General features: G+C 38.6%; 1 pseudogene; it reads left to right on the forward strand.

The window, feature by feature from the left end:
- Nucleotides 1-15,759: 15,759 nt before the first annotated feature.
- Nucleotides 15,760-19,489, forward strand: LOC116530032 (annotated as a pseudogene).
- Nucleotides 19,490-19,857: the final 368 nt, after the last annotated feature.

Genomic DNA, 19,857 nt, shown 5'->3' on the forward strand with positions numbered 1-19,857 from the left:
TGGCTGTGCTCCTGCAGAGCTATTCCAGAAGCTACCAAGGGTGCTTTTTTATCTCAGACCTTCTGTTGCTCTCTGGTTTACTCTGGTTAAAGAATTCTCCTATAATCCCATTAGGATCAGCTTTTCTCCGTCTGTTCCTTATCACGAATCATTATTAGATGAAAGACGAAAACTCCTATCACTTTAGTTAACTGGGTCACTAAGAACCATATGATTCCTGTGTTCCTGTTCTGAAAGCATAATTAAAGCCCTGACTAATTAGTATTAAAGTAACGTTAATTAACTAACCTAACTTACCACTAATCAAGGGAATGGGTCTTCCGAGAGATCGTGGATCATTTTCTAGTCAGTACACGATATAAGTTAATATACATACATACCCCTACGGATGCACTCATTAAAAGAAAAAATTAAAACTCTTCATTCTTGGGAGCGTAAGTTGGAGGTTACTTGTTTACTTGCTTATTTATTTATACTCTGCCTCTTCCCACAAAGGATTGGGCTCAGAGGACATTATCTTGCATTTGTACTGCAGAGCTCTTGCCGTGATTATGAAACAAGAAGGTATTTAGCATCCTCTTTACTTGCTCTGGGTTATTAGTAAGCCCATGATAATTATGTTACCAAAGTAACGTAGAGGCTGCTGTATCTGATTTCCACATTACAGATAGTCCCTAGTCATCTATGTGACTTAGCATGCATCACTTTACCCCCCTGGAACCCAGCTTCCCCATCTATATAATGAGGCCAGTTCAGTCATGCACCCCATAATGACATTTTGGTCAACAACAGACCACTTATATGGTGGTAATCCCATAAGATTATAATGGAGGTGAAAAATTCCTATTGTCAAGGTGAGGCTGGTGTAAACAGATGTGCTGTGCTGCCAGACAAAAATATAGGTTAGTGCATAATACTTGATAACAACTGTGTAATTGGTTTATGTGTTTACTATACTATTCTTTTTATCGTTATTTTAGAGTGTACTCCTAGTACTTATTTTTTTAAAAGATAACTGTAAAAGAGCCTCAGGCAGGTCCTTCAGGAGGTGTTCCAGAAGAAGGCATTTTTTATAAGGGATGACAGCTCCATACATGTTATTGCCCCTGAAGCTCTTCCAGTGGAATAAGACAAGGAGATGAAAGACCGATGTTCATGATCCTGACCATGTGTACTCCTAGGTTGACGTGTATTTGTGTCTTAGTTTTTAAGAAAAAAAGTTTAAAAAATAAACAAAAAGATAGCTTATAAAATAAGGATATAAAGAAAGTTTTCTTTTTTTGTGAGACAGAGTCTGGCTTTCTCGCCCAGGTTGGAGCGCAGTGGTGCGATCTTGGCTCGCTGTAACCTCCACTCCTGGATTCAAGCAAGTCTCACACCTCAGCCTCCGGAGTAGCTGGGATTACAGGTGCGCACCACCATGCCCAGCTAATTTTTTGTATTTTTAGTAGAGACAGGGTTTTACTATGTTTGCCAGGCTGGTCTCAAACTTCTGGCCTCCTGTGATCTGCCCAACTCAGCCTTCCAAAGTGCTGGGATTACTGGCCAGAAAATATTTTTGTACAGCTGTACAATACATTTGTGTTTTAAGCTAAGTGTTATTATAAGAGTCAAAATGTTTTTTTTTTAATTAAAAGTTGATGAAGTTTAAAAGTCACAGTAAACCAAGGTTCATGTATTATTAAAAAAGAATTTTGTTATGAATTTAGTGTAGCCTAAATATACAGTGTTTATAAAGTCCACAGTAATGTTTAGTAATGTCCTGGCCTTTCACATTCACTCACCACTCACTCACTGATTCACCCAGAGCAACTTCCAGTCCCACAAACTCCATTCATGGTAAGTGCCCTATACAGATTTATCATGTTTAGTTTCACATTGCCTTTGTTTCTTTCCAGATGGAGTCTAGTTCTGTTGCCCAGGCTGGAGGGCAGTGACACAATTCTAACTCACTACAGCTTTGCATTCCTGGACTCAAGTGATCCTCCTGTATCAGCCTCCCAAGTAGCTAAGACCACAGGCACCTGCCACCATGCCCAGCTAAGTTTTCTTTTTTAATTACGTTTTCTAGAGACACAGTTCCACCATGTTGTCCGGGCTGGTCTCAAACTCCTGGCCTCAAGCTATCTTCCCACCTTGGCCTCCCAAAGTGCTGGGATGGCAGGTGTGGGCCACCATGCCCAGCCAAAATACCATCTTTTAACTGGGCCTTTTCTATGTTTAGATGTGTTTAGATACACAAATACTTACCATTGTGGTACAATTGCACAACATTAAGTACAGTGACATGCTATATTGGCTTGTAGCTTAGGAGACATAGGTTATACACCATATAGCCTCAGTATCAAGCAGTCTATACAATCTAGGTTTGTGTCAGTACACGCTATGATGTTCATGATGAAATTGTCTAACAATGTATTTCTCAGATAATTTCTTGTTAAGTGATGTATCATTGCATATCAAGGCCCCTCCCAACTTTTAACATGCTGTTACTCCCTGAGAGTTTCTCTCGATCTCTAAGTCCCCTATCTTGCAAACCTGAACAGACGTGATGTCTATTCTCTAATACAGAGTCATTTTTTGTGACTGCTCATAACTATCAGCCCTTTTGAGAGTTTATATCATAGAATATCCAAGACTGTCTAATGAGAAAGCAGAATAACAAAATTCCTTTTGCAACTAATTTCAGAAACATGGGAGAGGATCCATTGAAATACCTATCTTACTCAGCTCTGATATTGTCACAGTAATTAGCTAATTAAACATGAGCAGGGCAGGAGAGGGCCCCCCTGCCCCATATCAGGAATGTCAGTCAGCAATCAGATGATGGTCAGGCAGTTGTGAAACTGTCTCTCTAAAATAAAAATTAGTCTCAGCCAGTGCCAGGGAAAAGCAGTTCCCCAATAGAAAGAAAAGCCTGAGGCCGGGCGTGGTGGCTCATGCCTATAATCCCAGCACTTTGAGAGGCCGAGACAGGTGGATCACCTGAGGTCTGGAGTTCGACACCAGCCTTTCCAACATGGAGAATCCCCATCTCTACTACAAATACAAAAATTAGCTGGGTATGGTGGTGCATGCCTGTAATCCCAGCTACTTGGGAGGCTGAGGCAGGATAATTGCTTGAACCTGGGAAGTGGAGGTTGCAGTGAGCCAAGATTGTGCCATTGCACTCCAGCCTGTGCAACAACAAGAGTGAAACTCCATCTCCCCAAAAAAAAAAAAAGAAAAGAAAAGAAAAACCTGAAACTGTTGATCAGTTTTCCAATAAGATCTCAGGAGTTGGGCGAGTGGCTCAAGCATGTGCACTAAGGCAAAATGGTAGTTTAACTGATACATGACCTTATAGGAACACTTGATTGGTAATAGGAAAAAAAAAGTCCTCATGAGAACATGCGTGTAACTCCAGTAAACGCCTGCACATATGGCCTCTCCCCAGCACTAGCAGGCCACTGTGCATGAGGACAGCCAAGGGAAGAATCAGGGGAGAAGTAACACAAGACCCAGGAAGCATGCCAAACCCTAAGGCAGAGTCAGTCTGTGCACTTGATCTTTCAAGTTGCCTGCTTGGCCCTCCTCCAAGTGCACTTTACCTCCTTTCATTTGGGAACCCCTGAGTATCTGAGACAGGTCTCAGTTAATTTAGAAAATGTATTTTGCCAAGGTTGGGAATGTGCGTCCGTTACACAGCATCGGGAGGTCCTGACGACGTGTGGCTAAGGTGGTCAGAGTACAGTTTGTAGTTTTATACATTTTAGGGAGACATGAGATATCATCCAACCTATGTAAGATGAATATTGGCTCTGTTCGGAAAAGCAGGACAACTGGAAGCAAAGACAGGACTGCTTGAAGCGGGGAGGGGGCTTCCAGGTGAGGGACTGTGTTAAGGAAAACCGAGTCCATGAGGGGCGTGGTTTCAAAGGCAGGAATTTTCCAGTGCCATGCCTCCATCCACATCCCCATCTGGGAACACAGAGTTCTTTGTACGACTTTCCCGTGTGCAGGGTAGGTAGAAATTCCAGGTGAGCCTCTTTGTTCAAAAAGCCTGCAAAAAGCTCTGGAAGGAAGGGCCTCTGTTGCTGACCTAGCAGCCAATCCAGTATCAAAGTCAAAGGTCAACCACTCCAGTGGAAGTCTGAAAGAACTCTCATTGGACAAGAACATGAATGGGGTGGGAATAACTCCAAGGTTAAAAACCCACTGCTCCTTACCTATACGGATTCCTCCCTTGGATCTTCTCCCATGGCAGCATGGGTGTTCTCACTCCTTCTCTCTCTTTCTTTCTCTGCCTATTAAATCTCTCTTTGCAAAACTCGTTGGGTCCATGATATTTATTCAAACGGTAAGCTCACTGCACCTCTGGGGCCCTTTTTCCTCATTCCTGGGGCAAGAGAGGCCAAAGACCTGGGCACATCAGGGAAAACATTGATCAGACAACTGGAAGTGTCTTTGGGATGACCCCGAAGCTCTGCTCTCATTCCCCGGTTACATCTTTGGCAAGCTCGGCAAGGGAGCGGAGCCCCTGCACCCCACCCTGGTTGTATAGGTAGATAAGAGAATATTGTTGCATTCTTTTGAGTTTCTGATTAGCCTCTCCAAAGGAGGCAATCAGATATGCGTTTATCTCAGTGATTAGAGCAGTGACTTTGAAGAGAATGGGAGACAGGTTTGCCATAAGCAGTTCCCAGTTTGACTTTTCCCTTTAGCTTAATGATTTGGGGGCCCCCAAGATTTATTTTCCTTTTACACATTCCTGCTCTAAAGCTTTTTAATAAACTTTCACTCCTGCTCTAAAACTTGCCTCCATCTCTCACTGTGTCTTATGGCCCTTGGTCGAATTCTTTCTTCTAAGGAGGCAAGAATTGAGGTTGCTGCAGACCTGTGCAGATCCACTGCCACTAACAGTATCTGAAGTTCCACACTTCAGTTCTACAGTAGAAGATATTGTGCATTTATCTATCATTTGCCATTGATGTGAGTGAGATTTCAACACCATTTCCTTGGTAGAGATTTGGAGTTAGAGAGAACCAAAGAAAACATTATGATACTGATGTGGACATAACCACTGAAAGAGACCAAAGTAAAAACAAGGTGAACCAGTTTGGTCAGCCTCTTAATATTTCTCATATTGCTCAGGGTAGGATGGGCTGTAGAGTACCCTCTACTCCCCACTCCCTTGCATTTTCCATGATAAAGAATCTGTATCTGTTGTAACTCAGAAACTTGTATTGAAGGAAGTAGCATTATTCAGCACTGGAACTAATATTTGAAGGAAGTTACAAAATTTCCTGTTCTAAACAGGCTTAAGAATAAGTTAGCTTTGTTTTAGTCTGAGATTGTTTAAAAGAAATCTGCAAAAAGCCTGGGGGTGGGGATGCCTGTGGGCAGTTCTTCCAGCACAATGTTCCTCTGTTTCCTGATTGCAGGGAGTATTTGAGTCATCATCTGACAGCCATAAATAATACTTGAGAAACATATCCTGGCTTTGAAAATGGATTCCACAAATTCTTCAAAGTTGCAGTTTTGCATTTTTACATTTTATACTTTATCCTTTGTCATTTATGAATAGTAAACAAATGTATGAATTAAAAAGTGAGTAAATAAATGAACAGGTAAATTAAAGAATTTTCTTTATTTCCACCTAAGTACATCTGTTTTACTCATCTGTATAACAAATGTTAAAAATATACAAGAAAGGGTTTTTTTTTTCCCCCAGTTGTATAAGCAATTATTCAACTTTAAGGTCCATAAGAACCACTCAGAAAACTTACTAAATGTGCAGATTCATAAGCCCCATACCTAAAGATTCCAATTTAATAGATCAGGCATAAGCCTGATCTACACAGGAATGTAGATGGTAATATCATACAAACAAACCAAAGTTGTGTCTGATGTGAGTGGTCCACAGGCCACACTTTGAGGAATATTGCTATCTAAGTGCTGTTAATCCTCTGGTCTATCATTCTGATATCAGAATCTTAAAAAATTGTGAGTTGCAATTGTCCCACCTTTGAGACCAGAGTCAGCCAAATGTAAGCAAGCATTATCAAGTAAAAGCTTTTCAGAGATTTGCCAAAGTGAGAAGGGACATTGCAATATCCAGACTTACTATAAAAATATAGTAATCAAGACAGCATGATATTGACACAAAGACAGGTTAGTCAATCAATGAAAAAGAAAGGAGAGTTAAGAAATAGATCAATACATACGTGAACAATTGATTTTTAACAAAGATGTAAAACAATCTTCATTGGTGAATGGTCTTTTCAACAAATAGTGCTAGAACAACTGGATATACATATACCAGATAAGTGCTCCTATCCACGATATTGAAAATGAATAATATCCCTAAATGTTAAACTGAAAGCTATAGAACTTATAGAAGAAAAAAGAAAATTTTTGTGATGGTATTTTAGAAAAAGAATTCCTAAATACAATACCAAATCCACAATCCAAAAAACAAAAAGTGGTACATTGGATTTTATGAAAATTAAAACTTTCCCTCTTTGAAAAACACTGTTAAGAAAGTAAAAAGACAAGCCACAGACCAAAAGATAATATTGGCAAACACAAACAAAATGACTTGCAATCACTTATCTGATAAAGGATGTGTATCCACAATATGTAAATAACTCTCAAAACTTAATTTGAAAAAATCACTTTTAAAAATGGGCAAGAGATTTAAGTAGCAAACATATATGGATAGCAAATAAGCACATAAAAAGATACTCAGATTATTTTTCACTAAGAAAATAAAAATCACATTGAGATACACTACATATCTATTAAAATGGTTAAAATTTAAAAGACTGACCAAAACAAATATTCACAAGGACAGAAAAACTAGAATAATACTACACAATTGCAAGCTTCCTTGAACTGGCTGCACCATAGGCCATACCCTAAGTCAAGTCATGGCAACCCCTGAGACCCACACGTACACCTCTGAATGGCCTCCCAGAATTAGAAAATCTGAAGTGACGGGAAGACCATGAAAAGGGGAAGAATAATCAATCACTGTGGTGTCTTATTAACTTGAAACATTCTTCTATTGTTCCTTATTTCCATCTCAATTGATAAAGCAATTGGACTTTGTAACTGACTTTGGTCAACCTTGTGACTGCAGACACTATGACGTCCTCCCAGCTTGCAAAAACCACCCTAAATTGTAACATCTGTAACTTTCCGCTGCCTACCCCAAAACTATAAAACCAACTGCTAACACACCATCTCTGCTAACTCTCTTTTTGGAGTCAGCCCACCCGCACCTGAGTGAATAAACAGCCATGTTGCTCACACAAAGCCTGTTTGGGGGGGGTTAATCCTCTGGTCTATCATTCTGATATCAGAATCTTAAAAAATTGTGAGTTGCAATTGCCCCACCTTTGAAACATGCATATTTGTTCTTTCACTGAATGTGGCAGTGAATGAAATAATAAAGTTAGGGGAATTTGGAGAAATTATGACAGATGGGAGGCAGGACTAGATTGCAGCTCCCATGCAAACAGAGCAGTGTGTGGAAACGTGCATCATGAACTTTTGCTCCAGAACTACTGCAGGAATAAACCGGAAAAGCGACAGAACTCACAGACCCTCCTCCAGGACCCAAGAGACACCCCAAATACTGTGGGTCCCCATGCTGCAGAAGTAGGAAAGAGGAATTGTCCACTCATTTGTATGACTGAGTTCTTATTTTCTTGTTGGTGTGCGTCTGAACACACACCCTCACTGGGGAACCTGAAGGTCTAGATCACAGGAGAAGATTCTGACCTTACCTGGACCTGAGTCAATTTAGACAGCTGAGCGAAATACAGGGGTAGAGGAAGCAGTGGGAAAAGTCCTGTGGACTCTCTGGGTCCCCTGGGAAGCCATTTCTGCCTTGTCTCACAAGGGTCCTTGAGGAGGGCTGCCAAAGGAACTGGGAAAGATTGACAGGAAAAAGAAAATCTCCACTTGAACTTTGTAACAATTCCACCCAAACGTGAAGTCTCCTGGCAGGAACTTGAGGGAGGGTATGAATCCAGCGTGCAGACTTCACAGTTGAGGAGGCATCAAAGCCCTGCTTGCTTTTGCAGTTGCGTGGCTGGTAGCCTGGGGCAAGTTCTCAGCCCTGCTCACCCACTGCCTGGAAACAGACTTGATGCTATTGGCGGGGGCACAACGGGAGTGAGACCAGCCTTTTGGATTGTGTGGGAGTTGGGTGAGGCCTGTGACTGCTGCCTTTTTCCCAGTTTTCTGACGACCTGCATGACACAGCAGAGGCAGCCAAAATCCTCCTGAAAACATAGCTCCATTGACCTGGGAACTACACCCCCACCCCCCAGCAGCTGCGTCAAGACTCGCCCAAGGAGAGAGTTTGAGCTCAGACACACCTAGCTCTGCACCCTACCCACCCAGGTAGCTGAAGACAAAGGGCATATACTCTTGGGAGTTCTAGACTCCTACCCACTGCCTAATCCTCCCTATACTACCACAGCTGGTGCTCTCTTGAAAGCACCACCCTCTGGCAGGAGGCTAACCAGCACAAAAATAGTACATTAAACAACCAAAACTAAGGACCCTCACAGAGTTCATTTTGTCCCTGCCACCTCCATCAGAACAGGTGCTGATATCCATGGCTGAGAGAACTGCAGATGGTATACATCACAGGACTCTGTGCAGACCACCCCGAATACAAGCCCCGAACCTGGGAGATCAGCTGGGTGGCTAGATCCAGAAGAGAGATAACAATCACTATAGCTCAGCTCTCAGGAAGCCACATTCCTAGGAAAGCAGGGAGAGTACTACATCAAGGTAACACTCCGTGGCACAAAAGAATTGGAACAGCAGCCTTGAGCCTTAGACCTCTCCTCTGACAGAGCCTACACAAATGAAGAGGAACCAGAGAAATAATTCTGGTAATATGGCAATCCCTCAAAAAAAAAAAAAAAAAAATCACACCTAGCTCACCAGGAATTGATCCAAACCAAGAAGAAATCCCTGATTTACCTGAAAAAGAATCCAGAAGGTAAGTTATTAAGCTAATCAAGGAGACACCAGAAAAAGGTAAAGTCTAATTTAAGGAAATAAAAAAATGACACAAGAAATGAAGGAAGAAATCTTCAATGAAATAGATAGCATAAATAAAAAACAATCAAAACTTCAGGAAATAGGTAACACTCTTACAGAAATGCAAAATGTTCTGAAAAGTCTCAACAATAGAATCGAACAAGCAGAAGAAAGAGTTTCAGAGCTTGAAGACATGGTTTTTGAATTAATCCAACAAAGTCAAAGAAAAAGGAATAAGACAAATGAACAAAGCCTTCAAGAAGTTTGGGATTATGTTAAATGACCAAACCTAAGGATAATTGGCATTCTTGAGGAAGAAGAGAAATCTAAAGCTTGGAAAACATATTTGAGGATTAAATTGAGGGAAATTTCCCTGGCCTTGCTAGGGATATAGACATCCAAATAAAAGAAGCTCAAACATCTGGGAAACTCACCACAAAAAAATAATTGCCACCTCTAATCCCAGCACTCTAGGAGGCCAAGGTGGGCAGATCACATGGTCAGGAGTTTGTGACATCCTGACCAACATGGTGAAACCCTGTCTGTATTAAAACTACAAAAGCTAGCCAGGCATGGTGGCATATGCCTGTGATCCCAGTTACTCAAGACGCTGAGGCAGGAGAACTGCTTGAACCTGGGAGGTGGAGATTGCAGTGAGCCGAGATTATATCATTGCACTCTAGCCTGGCTGACAGAGTGAGACTTCATCTCCAAAAATAATAATAATTATTATTGCCTAGGCACATTGTCATTAGGTTATCTAAAGTTAAGACAAAGGAAAAAAATATTAAGAACTCTGAGGCAAAAACATCAGGTAACCAAGGAAACAGATTAACATCAGCTTTCTCTGCAGAAAACCTACAAGCTAGATTGGGACCCTATCTTCAGCCTCCTTAACAAAACAATTATGAACCAACAATTTTGTATTCAGCAAAACTAAGCTTCATAAATTAAGGAAAGATAACAGTCTTTTTCAGACAAACAAATGATGAGAGAATCTGCTACTACCAAGCAATCACTAGAACTGCTTAAAGGAGCTTTAAATCTTGAAACAAATCCTGGAAACACATCAAAACAGAACTTCTTTGAAGCATAAATCTCACAGAACTTACAAAACAAAAATACAATTAAAAAAAAAAACAAGGTATACAGGCAACAAATAACATGATGAATGGAATAGTATCTCACATCTCAATACTAATGTTGAATGTAAATGGCCTAAATGCACCACTTAAAAGATACAGAATGGCAGAATGAATAAGAATTCACCAACCAAACTATCTTCTGTGTTCAAGAGACTCATCTAACACATAAGGACTTAAATAAACTTAAAGTAAAAGAGTAGAAAAAGACATTCCATGCAAATGGACACCAAAAGCAAGCAGGATTAGCTATTCTTCTATCAGACAAAACAAACTTTAAAGCAACAGTAGTTAAAAAGAACAAAGAGGGGCATTATATAATGATAAAAGACCTTGTCTGACAGGAAAATATCACAATCTTAAATATATAACACTGGAGATCCCAAATTTATAAAACAATGACTACTAGACCTAAGAAATGAGATAGACACCAACACAATAATAGTGGAAGGCTTTAATACTTCGCTGACAGCACTAAATCTGTCATCAAGACAGAAAGTCAATAAAGAAACAGTGGATTTAAACTATACCCTGAAACAAATGGGCTTAACAGATATTTACAGAACATTTTACACACCAACCACAGGATATACATTCTATCAACAGCATAATAAACTTTCTCCAAGATAGACCATATGATAGGCCACAAAAAAAGCCTCAATAAATTTTTTAAAAATTGAAATTACATCAAGTACTCTTAGACCACAGTACAATAAAACTGGAAATCAACTCCAAAAAAACCCTTCAAAACCATGCAAATACACAGAAATTAAATAATCCGCTCCTGAGTGATCATTGCATCAACAATCAAATCAAGGTGAACATTTAAAAATTCTTTGAACAGAACAATAGTGATGCAACCTATGTAAACCTCTGGGATACAGCAAAGGCGGTGCTAAGAGGAAAGTTCCTAGTCCTAAAGGCCTGCATTAAAAAGTCTGAAAGAGGACAAATAGACAATCTAAGGTCACACCTCAAGGAGCTAGAGAAACAAGAACAAACCAAACCCAAACTCAGCAAAAAAAAAAAAAAGAAATAACCAAGATCAGAACAGAATTAAGTGAAATTGAAACAAACAAAAAATACAAAAGATAAATGAAACAAATAACTGATTCTTTGAAAAGATAAATAAAATTGATAGACCTTTAACAAGATTAATCAAGAAAAGAAGAGAGAAAAATCCAAATAAGTTCAATTAGAAACAAAAGAGAAGATATTAAAACTGAAACCATGGAAATACAAAAGATTATCCAAGTTCACCATGAATATCTATATATGCATAAACTAGAAAACGTGGAGGAGATTGGTAAATACGTGAAAAGTTACAACCCTTCTAGCTTAAATCAGGAAGAATTAGATACCCTGAACAGACCAATAACAAGCAGCAAGTTTGAAATGGTAATGAAAAAATTACCAACAAAAAGTTCAGGAACAGATGGATTCACAGCTGAATTCTATCAGACATTCAACGAAGAATTGGTACCAATCCTATCAACACTATTTCACAAGATAGAGAGAAAGGGCATCCTCCCCAAATTATTCTATTCACCCTAATCCTGAAACCAGAGAAGGACATAACCAAAAAAGAAAATTACAGACCAAATCCCTGATGAACATAGATGCAAAATCCTTAAGAAAAATACTAGGTAACTGAATCCAGCAACACATCAAAAAGATAATTTACCACAATCAAATGGGTTTCATAATGGGGATGCAGGAATGGTTTAACATATGCAAGTCAATAAATGTGATAGATGAAATAAACAGGATTAAAAACAAAAGTCACATGATCATCTCCATAGGTACAGAAAAAGCATTTGACAGAATCCAGCATCACTTTATGATTAATATTCTCAGCAAAACTGGCATATAAGACATACCTCAATATAATAAAAGCCATCTATGACAAACCCACAGCCAACGTAATACTGAATGGGGAAAAGTTGAAAGCATTCCTTCTATGAACTGGAACAAGACAAGGATCTCACTCTCACAACTTCTATTCAACATAGTACTGGAAAACCTAGCCAGAGCAATCAGACAAGAGGAAGAAATAAAGGGCATCCAAATCAGTAAAGAGGAAGTCAAACTGTCACTGTTTGCTGATGATTTGATTGTATACGTAGAAAACCCTAAGGACTCATCCAAAAAGCTGTTAGAACTAATAAAAGAATTCAGCAAAGTTTCAGGATACAAAATTAATGGACACAAATCAGCAGCTCTGCTATACAATCAACAGCAACCGAGCTAAGACTCAAATCAAGAACTCAACTCCTTTTACAATAGCTGCAAAACAACAACAAAAACTTAGGAATACACCTAACCCATGACATGAAAAACCTCTGCAAGGAAAAGTACAAAACACTACTGAAAGAAATCACAGAGGACACAAAGAAACGGAAACTCATACTATGATCATGGATGCGTAGAATCAATATTGTAAAAATAGTCATACTGCCAAAAGCAATCCACAAATTCATGCAATTCTCATCAAAATACCACCATCATTCATCATGGAACTAGAAAAAACAATCCTAAAATGTATATGGAACCAAAAAAGAGCCCTCATAGCCAAAGCAAGACTAAGCAAAAAGAACAAATCTGGAGGCATCACAGTACCTGATTTCAAACTATACTATAAGGGCATAGCAACGATAACAGCATGGTACTCATATAAAAACCAGCCCAGAGACCAATGGAACAAAGTAGAGAACCCAGAAGTAAGGCCAAATACTTAACAGCCAACCGAGCTTTGACAAAGCAAACAAAAACAAAGTGAGGAAAGGACACCCTATTCAACCAATGGTGCTGGTATAATTGGCAAGCTGCATGTAAGAGAATGAAACTGAATCCTCATCTCTCACCTTATATAAAAATCAACTTAAGATGGACTGAGGACTTAAATCTAAGACCTGAAACTATAAAAATTCTAGAAGATGGCATTGGAAAAACCCTTCTAGGCATTGGCTTAGACAAGGATTTTATGATGAAGAATTCAAAAACAAATGCAATAAAAACAAGGATAAATAGATGGGACTTAATTAAACTAAAGAGCTTTTGCAGGGCAAGAGGAACAGTCAGCAGAGTAAACAGATAACCCACAGAGTGGGAGAAATATTCACAATCTATACATCCAACAAAGGACTAATATCCAGAATCTACAAGGAACTCTAACAAATCAGCAAGAAAAAAAACAATCCCTCAGAAAGTGGACTAAGGACATGAATAGACAATTCTCAAAAGAAGATATACAAATTGTAAAAAACAAACAAACAAACAAACAAAAAACTGAATCTAGATGCAGACCTTACAGCCCTTGTAAAAATTAACTCTAAATGTATCACAGGCCTAAATGTAAAGTACAAAATTGTAAAACTCTTGGAAGACAATATAGGAGATGTTGATGACGTTGGGTATGGCAATAACTTTTTAGATACTGTACCAAAGGCACAATCCATTGAAAGAAATGATTAATAAGCTAGATTTCATTAAAATCAAAAACTTCTGCTCTGCAAAAGACAATGTTAAGAGAATAAGAAGACAAGCCACAGACTGGGAGAAATATTTGCAAAAGATACATCTGATAAAAGACTGTTAACCAAAAAACACAAGGGATTCATAAAATTGAATAATAAGAAGAAAAGAAACAACTCAATTAAAAAATGGCCCAAAGACCTTAACAGACACCTCACTAAAGAAAATATACAGATGCTAAAGAGCATCTGAGAGGATGCTTTACATCATATGTCATCAGGGAAATGCAAATTATAACAACAATAAAATACCACTGCACACTTATTCAAATGTCAAAAACATAGAACACTGACAACAAGAATATGCATCAACAGGAGCTCTCCTTCATTGCTAGTGGGAATGTAAAATGGTACAGCTATTCTGGAAAGCAGTCTGGTGATTTCTAACAAAATTAAGTATATGGTTACCAGACAATCAAATAATCACACTCCTTAGTATTTGCCCAAAGTAGTTGAAAACTTATGCCCACGCAAGAACCTGCACACAAATGTTTATTAAAGCTTTATTCATAATTGCCAAAACTTGGAAGCAATCAAGAGGTTTTGAAAAAGGTGAACGGATAAAAAGATGGTATATCCAGATAATGAAATATTATTCTACACTAAAAGAAAACAAGGTACCAAGCCATGAAAAGACAGAGGAATCTTAAAAGCATACTACTAAGTGAAAAAAAACCAACATGAAAAGGCTGCATACTGTATGATTCCAGCTATATAAGATTCTGCAAGAGAAAATTACAGAGACAATAAAGGTCAGCGGCTGTTAGGGGATTGCGGAGGAGAGGGAGACATATGAATAGGCACAGCACAGAGGATTTTTGGAAAGGGCAACTATTCTGTATGATTCTACAGTGGTGGAAACATCATGATACATTTGTTCAAACCCATGGAATGTACAATAATTGAGTGTTAGGTAATGAGAGTTCTATACAGTTTGGAAGATAATGATGTGTCAATGTAGGTTCACCAATTGTAACAAACATACCACTCTGATAGGGGAAGTTGATAATGTGGGAGGTGATGTGCATGTAGAGGGCAGGGGCGTGTATGGGAACTCTTTATACCTACCACTCAATTTTCTGTGAACCTAATAGTCTATTAAAAATGCATGGAATGTAATACCTTATTTATACATATGTAATATTGTAGTAATCCTGTCTTTTTATTTTCCGTATTTCTGAGGCTTTGCTGATCCTGAAGAAACTGGCCCTCCCAGGGCTAGCTAGTTCCTAGACACAGTAAAAGACTTTCCTGTGAGTGTACTTTTCATATGCAAAGCAACCAATCCAGAGTCCAGACCCAGCCTCTCAACCACCAACTTCTTTATGTGGCCCTCATAGGGCTCTTTCATTGAGGGACACCATTCCCCTGCCCTAATCACCCCAGGGCCTACCAGATGACTAGAGACAACCCCTATACCCTTGAGCCAGCTGAAATTATTCAAATTAGCCAATCTTAAGCCTATTTATCCTACCTCACCTGTTTCTTTCTGCAGAAACCACAATAAAGACATTGTCTGTGTTTTCCCCTAGCTCTCTCTGACTCCTGACTAAACTTGGTGCTTCCCCTTGTGGCCCTTGCATGGTGGAGTGTAGCCCTCCCCTTGGGAACTGTAATAAATTATCTTTTCAATGGCAATTGGGTCCTGATCTGTTGGCCTCACCATACCCAGATAATAATAAAACCTACATTTTAAAATAATTATTTATAAATATAGTATGTTAATACACTTTTGTAAAGCATTGGCAGGATTTGCACTAAATCTGTCAAATGACTGACTTCAGGAATGAGAAGGGTCATGAGGTTGGGGAATTGGGGTATCAGAGGGTCACAGCTTTACATGTAGGAGTATGCTGTCATAAAACAGGAGACTTGAAGCAAATCTAACAAAATGCTAAAAACTACTCATTCTTTGTGGGGGACAGAAGTGCTTATTATATGGTTTTTAAATATTTATTTTTGAAAATAAAAATTATTTTTAAAAGGAGTAATTTCGCCTACAACATTCAAAAGATGTGGTAAAGATTATAAAGAGCAAAATGAGTATTCAGGAGATTCATACACAAGTTGGGATGCAATTTTCAAAACAAGTTGAGGCAAAAAGTGCAGAGAGGAGACACAATAGCAGGGGATTTCAGGTAAGTAATGGCATGCCAGACACTCCAATTTATTCACAACTTGTTCATCACCCCTTCTCAGCTGGGTTAGTGTATCAGTTATCTGTTACCACAGGAATGCCATGTAACAACCACGACAGAAAACACAAAACCCCCACGGCATATAGCAATAAACTCTTGTTACTCACAAGTCTTTAGCTTGACTAACATTTTGTTGATCCAAGCTGAACTCATCGAGACTTAGTTATGTGTCTATTGCCAGCTGTAGGGCAATTAAACAGTCGACCCTGGATGAACTTGCTCATAAGCCTATGCCATCTTGGCTCTATTCCACATGACTGCTCACCAGCAGGCTCATCCAGGCTTATTCTCATGGCAAAGACAGAGGAGCAAGAGGCAACAAGAAGAAACACACTGGAACTCTAAAGACCTGGCTCTGAACCGGCACACTGTTAGTTCCCCACATTATCTATGCCAGGGCTAGTAGAGACTCAGTGTCTTTAATGGAAGGAGTGAACAAATCAAGACCATTGCTACCATCAATCTACCACAGTTAGACAAAAACTATCTTGGTATATACTTTTTCCAGTTTACTTCATTCACTGTGAGAATTAAGGAGAAGCTTGACAGAGCAGGGATTACCTCTACTTAGGGCTTGTTTGTTTGCTTTAAATAGATCCTTATGTGTTCCTGCTTGAGATCATCCCCTGATATGGCAGTATCCTTATCAGTTGACCTAGACTTTCCCAGAGTATTGTAACCTAAGAAATGTCAGGCCCAGATTCTTCAGAAATGCAGTCTGAAAAAAGCTAATGTCTCTAATTATTTACCAAGGAGAAGAAAGAATTATATGCTGGGAAGGTTAAAGTCGGTGACAGGCCACCTTCCGGTCATGATGTCAATTATATTCTTGCCAGAATGCCTGTAAAGCCTTCTCAAAGGAACACTTGAAAAACAGGGTGGAGAAATAACACATATGGCTATAATCCCGCTTTTGGGAAGTCACAATATACCTTAGTTTTAGACACTGTTGGTTGCCAGACCAGTACCCATTCCCTCTTCCTTTCTTAACTAACAAATCCTCGATTTTGCTTTAGGACAACAGTGCACCAATTAAAAATACTCCTTATTCCAGACTCGCTTACAGCTAGGGATAGCCACATGACCTATTATTTCCTGGCAGTGAGACAAAAGCACAAAGTTAACTAAGTGGACAACTGAGAAAAACATATTTCTTTCCGGAAATAAAGGGACACATTTTTTTGCTGTTTTCCACCTTCTGCCCTTGACTCAGCCATGTTTCCTGCCTAGAAATGCGGCAGCCACCCTGTGAGGATGAAAGAGAAAACCCCACACTATGCCAGGGAGGCTGGAGGAGAATTTGGAAAGGTGACTGTGCACTGGAGGAACCTGGAACAGACACTCCACTCTGGATGCTTGTGTCTGCATTTTATTTTTCTAAACTCCTACTTGTTTATATCTACGCAATCAGATTTCTTTCACATGCAGCCAAATGCAAGTCTAAAAGTTTGTAAGTGCTAAGAATTTCTGCACTGAAAGAAAAACCTTCCCAGTTAGATTTAGTCATTCCACAATGTATATTGTACACCATAAATATATACAATTTTATCGATCAATTTAAAAATAATAATAATAAAATGATAAAGCTGTGAAAGACCTAAGTAAATAAGAGGCAAAATCTCAGTCCTTACCAAACTTATTTGCACACAACCACATTGTTTTTATAAGTAATTTATTTTTGCTTCCTATAATATATGAACAATGCTTCACAGAATATCTGTTCGGAAAATTCCATTTTCTTTTGTATTATATAACTTTTATAATGAATGGCATGTTTCTGGGTTACAGTATGGCATTAATAAAATCAACGTATGAAACAAATCTTCATATAGACAAATCATCTTATAACACTAGCTACCTCAGAGTAGATATCATTGGCTCATCCATGATCCCATTCATCAAAAAATATTTATTGGTGACCTAATAGGTTCCAAATTCTGCTAGGTCGTGGGGATAGAAAGATAATTTAATCCAGTTCTCAAATCTTTGTTAGCTTAAGGTTAGTGTGACAAAACAACTACCTGTAACATAATGTATCTAACATTCTCTGTTACCACAATTTTAGGACATTCCAAGCATCCAGGGCACACCATCGTGATTCTTCTGATTCATGAATATTAACCTAAACAGTGTCAGGTTCATGGGGAAAAAACTGGATACTCAGGAAGGATTTGAGCCAACTATCCAACATTTATATATTAAAAAAATTATTTTTTATTAAGACATAATTAGTGTACATATTTTCAGGGTACATGTAATAATTTGATACATTCATATAATCAAATCAGGATAATTAGGATGTCCATCACATTCAATGTTTAGCTTTTCTTTATGCTAGGAGCATCCAAATTATTGTCTTCTAGCTATTTTGAAATGTTTAATAGACTAATGTTAACTACACTCACCCTATTGATCTATCAAACACCAGGTCTTATTTCTTCTATCTATTAGTTACTGTATATTTGTACCCATTAATAACCTCTCTTTATTTCCTCCTTTCCCACACTTCCTGGCCTCTGGAAACCTGTCTTCATGAGCTCCACCTTTGTAGTTCACATATGTGAGTGAGAGCACATGATATTTGTGTTTTTGTGTTTGGCTTATTCATTTAACATAATGCCCTCCACTTCCATTCACATTGCTGCAAATAACAGGTTTTTATTATTATTTATGGCTGAATAATGTTTGATTGTGTATATACCACATTTTACTCATTCATTTATCCATTGACGGGCACTTAGGTTGATTTTATATTTTGGCTACTGTGAATAGTGGTGCAGTAAACATGGGGGTGCAGATATCTCTTTGATATATTGATTTCCTTTCTTTTGGACCACAACCCAACAATCCCTTCAAGCCTCTACCAGGCAGTGTGAAGATGCCTAATGCACCCAATACACAACCAGCAATACTGAAACCAACAGAGAAACATCCAGTTTATACACAGATTGCAAAAAAACATGCATTGGCCCAAGCTGAACTTCTTAAGCACCAGGAAGAAGCAGAAAGAAACAATGGAGAATTAGGTCACAGGGAATGAGAAATGCAAAGCCTCACTCAACATCATAGAAAAAATAATTGGCCACTTCTTTTTAGCAATTTTCCTACAGAACCTTGTTTCTCTCAGGATTTCTCTGTTGACATTCCTATGGAATTCCAAAAGACAGTAAAACTTATATACTAATTGTGATGTTCCATGCTGTAACAGTGTTTCTAAATATCTTCAGATGCTTGGCTTGGTTTTGTGCTGATTTTGCAAGAGTGGTTGATTTTGGATTGAGTATCCTGTGGCTCTTGCTTTTTACTCCTTGTTCATTTGTCTGTTGGTACAGACCAGTTTATGGAGCTTTCAGGAGTGACAGTACATTCGGATTATTTGTATTCTTCTTTGTCTATATTAATTAGTTTGCTGTACATGTACTCCAGGCTGTAGGATTTCATAATTGGGGCAATTGTGGTTGAATTTCAACCCTTACTGCTCTCAACCAAAATATTTCCTGTTGGAATCAGGATATTTATCAAAGCAGCATTTTTCACAGCATCAGCAGTCATCTTACTAGTTATGTTTTAAAAAGATGATGGCCTCCAGCTGTATCTATGTATATATACCACATTTCCTGTATCCAATCTACCATTGATGGACATTTAGGTTGATTTCATGACTTTGCTATTGTGAATAGTGCTGCAAGAAACATACAAATGCAGGTGTCTTTTTGAAAAAAGAATGTACTAATTAACATTAACACTAATGGTGTACAAGGGTTCCCCTTTCTCTACATTCTCACCAGCATCTGTTATTCTCTGTCTCTTTTGTAAAAGCCATTCTAACTGGAGTGAGATGATATCTCATTGTGGTTTTGATTTTCAGTTCTCTGATAATTAGTGGTGGTGACCATTTTATCATATATATGTTAGCAATTTGTATGTCTTCTTTTGAGA

This window comes from Sapajus apella, unplaced genomic scaffold, assembly GCF_009761245.1.
Source record: "Sapajus apella isolate SASKATOON/1434 unplaced genomic scaffold, GSC_monkey_1.0 scaffold64, whole genome shotgun sequence".
Taxonomy (NCBI): Eukaryota; Metazoa; Chordata; class Mammalia; order Primates; family Cebidae; genus Sapajus; species Sapajus apella.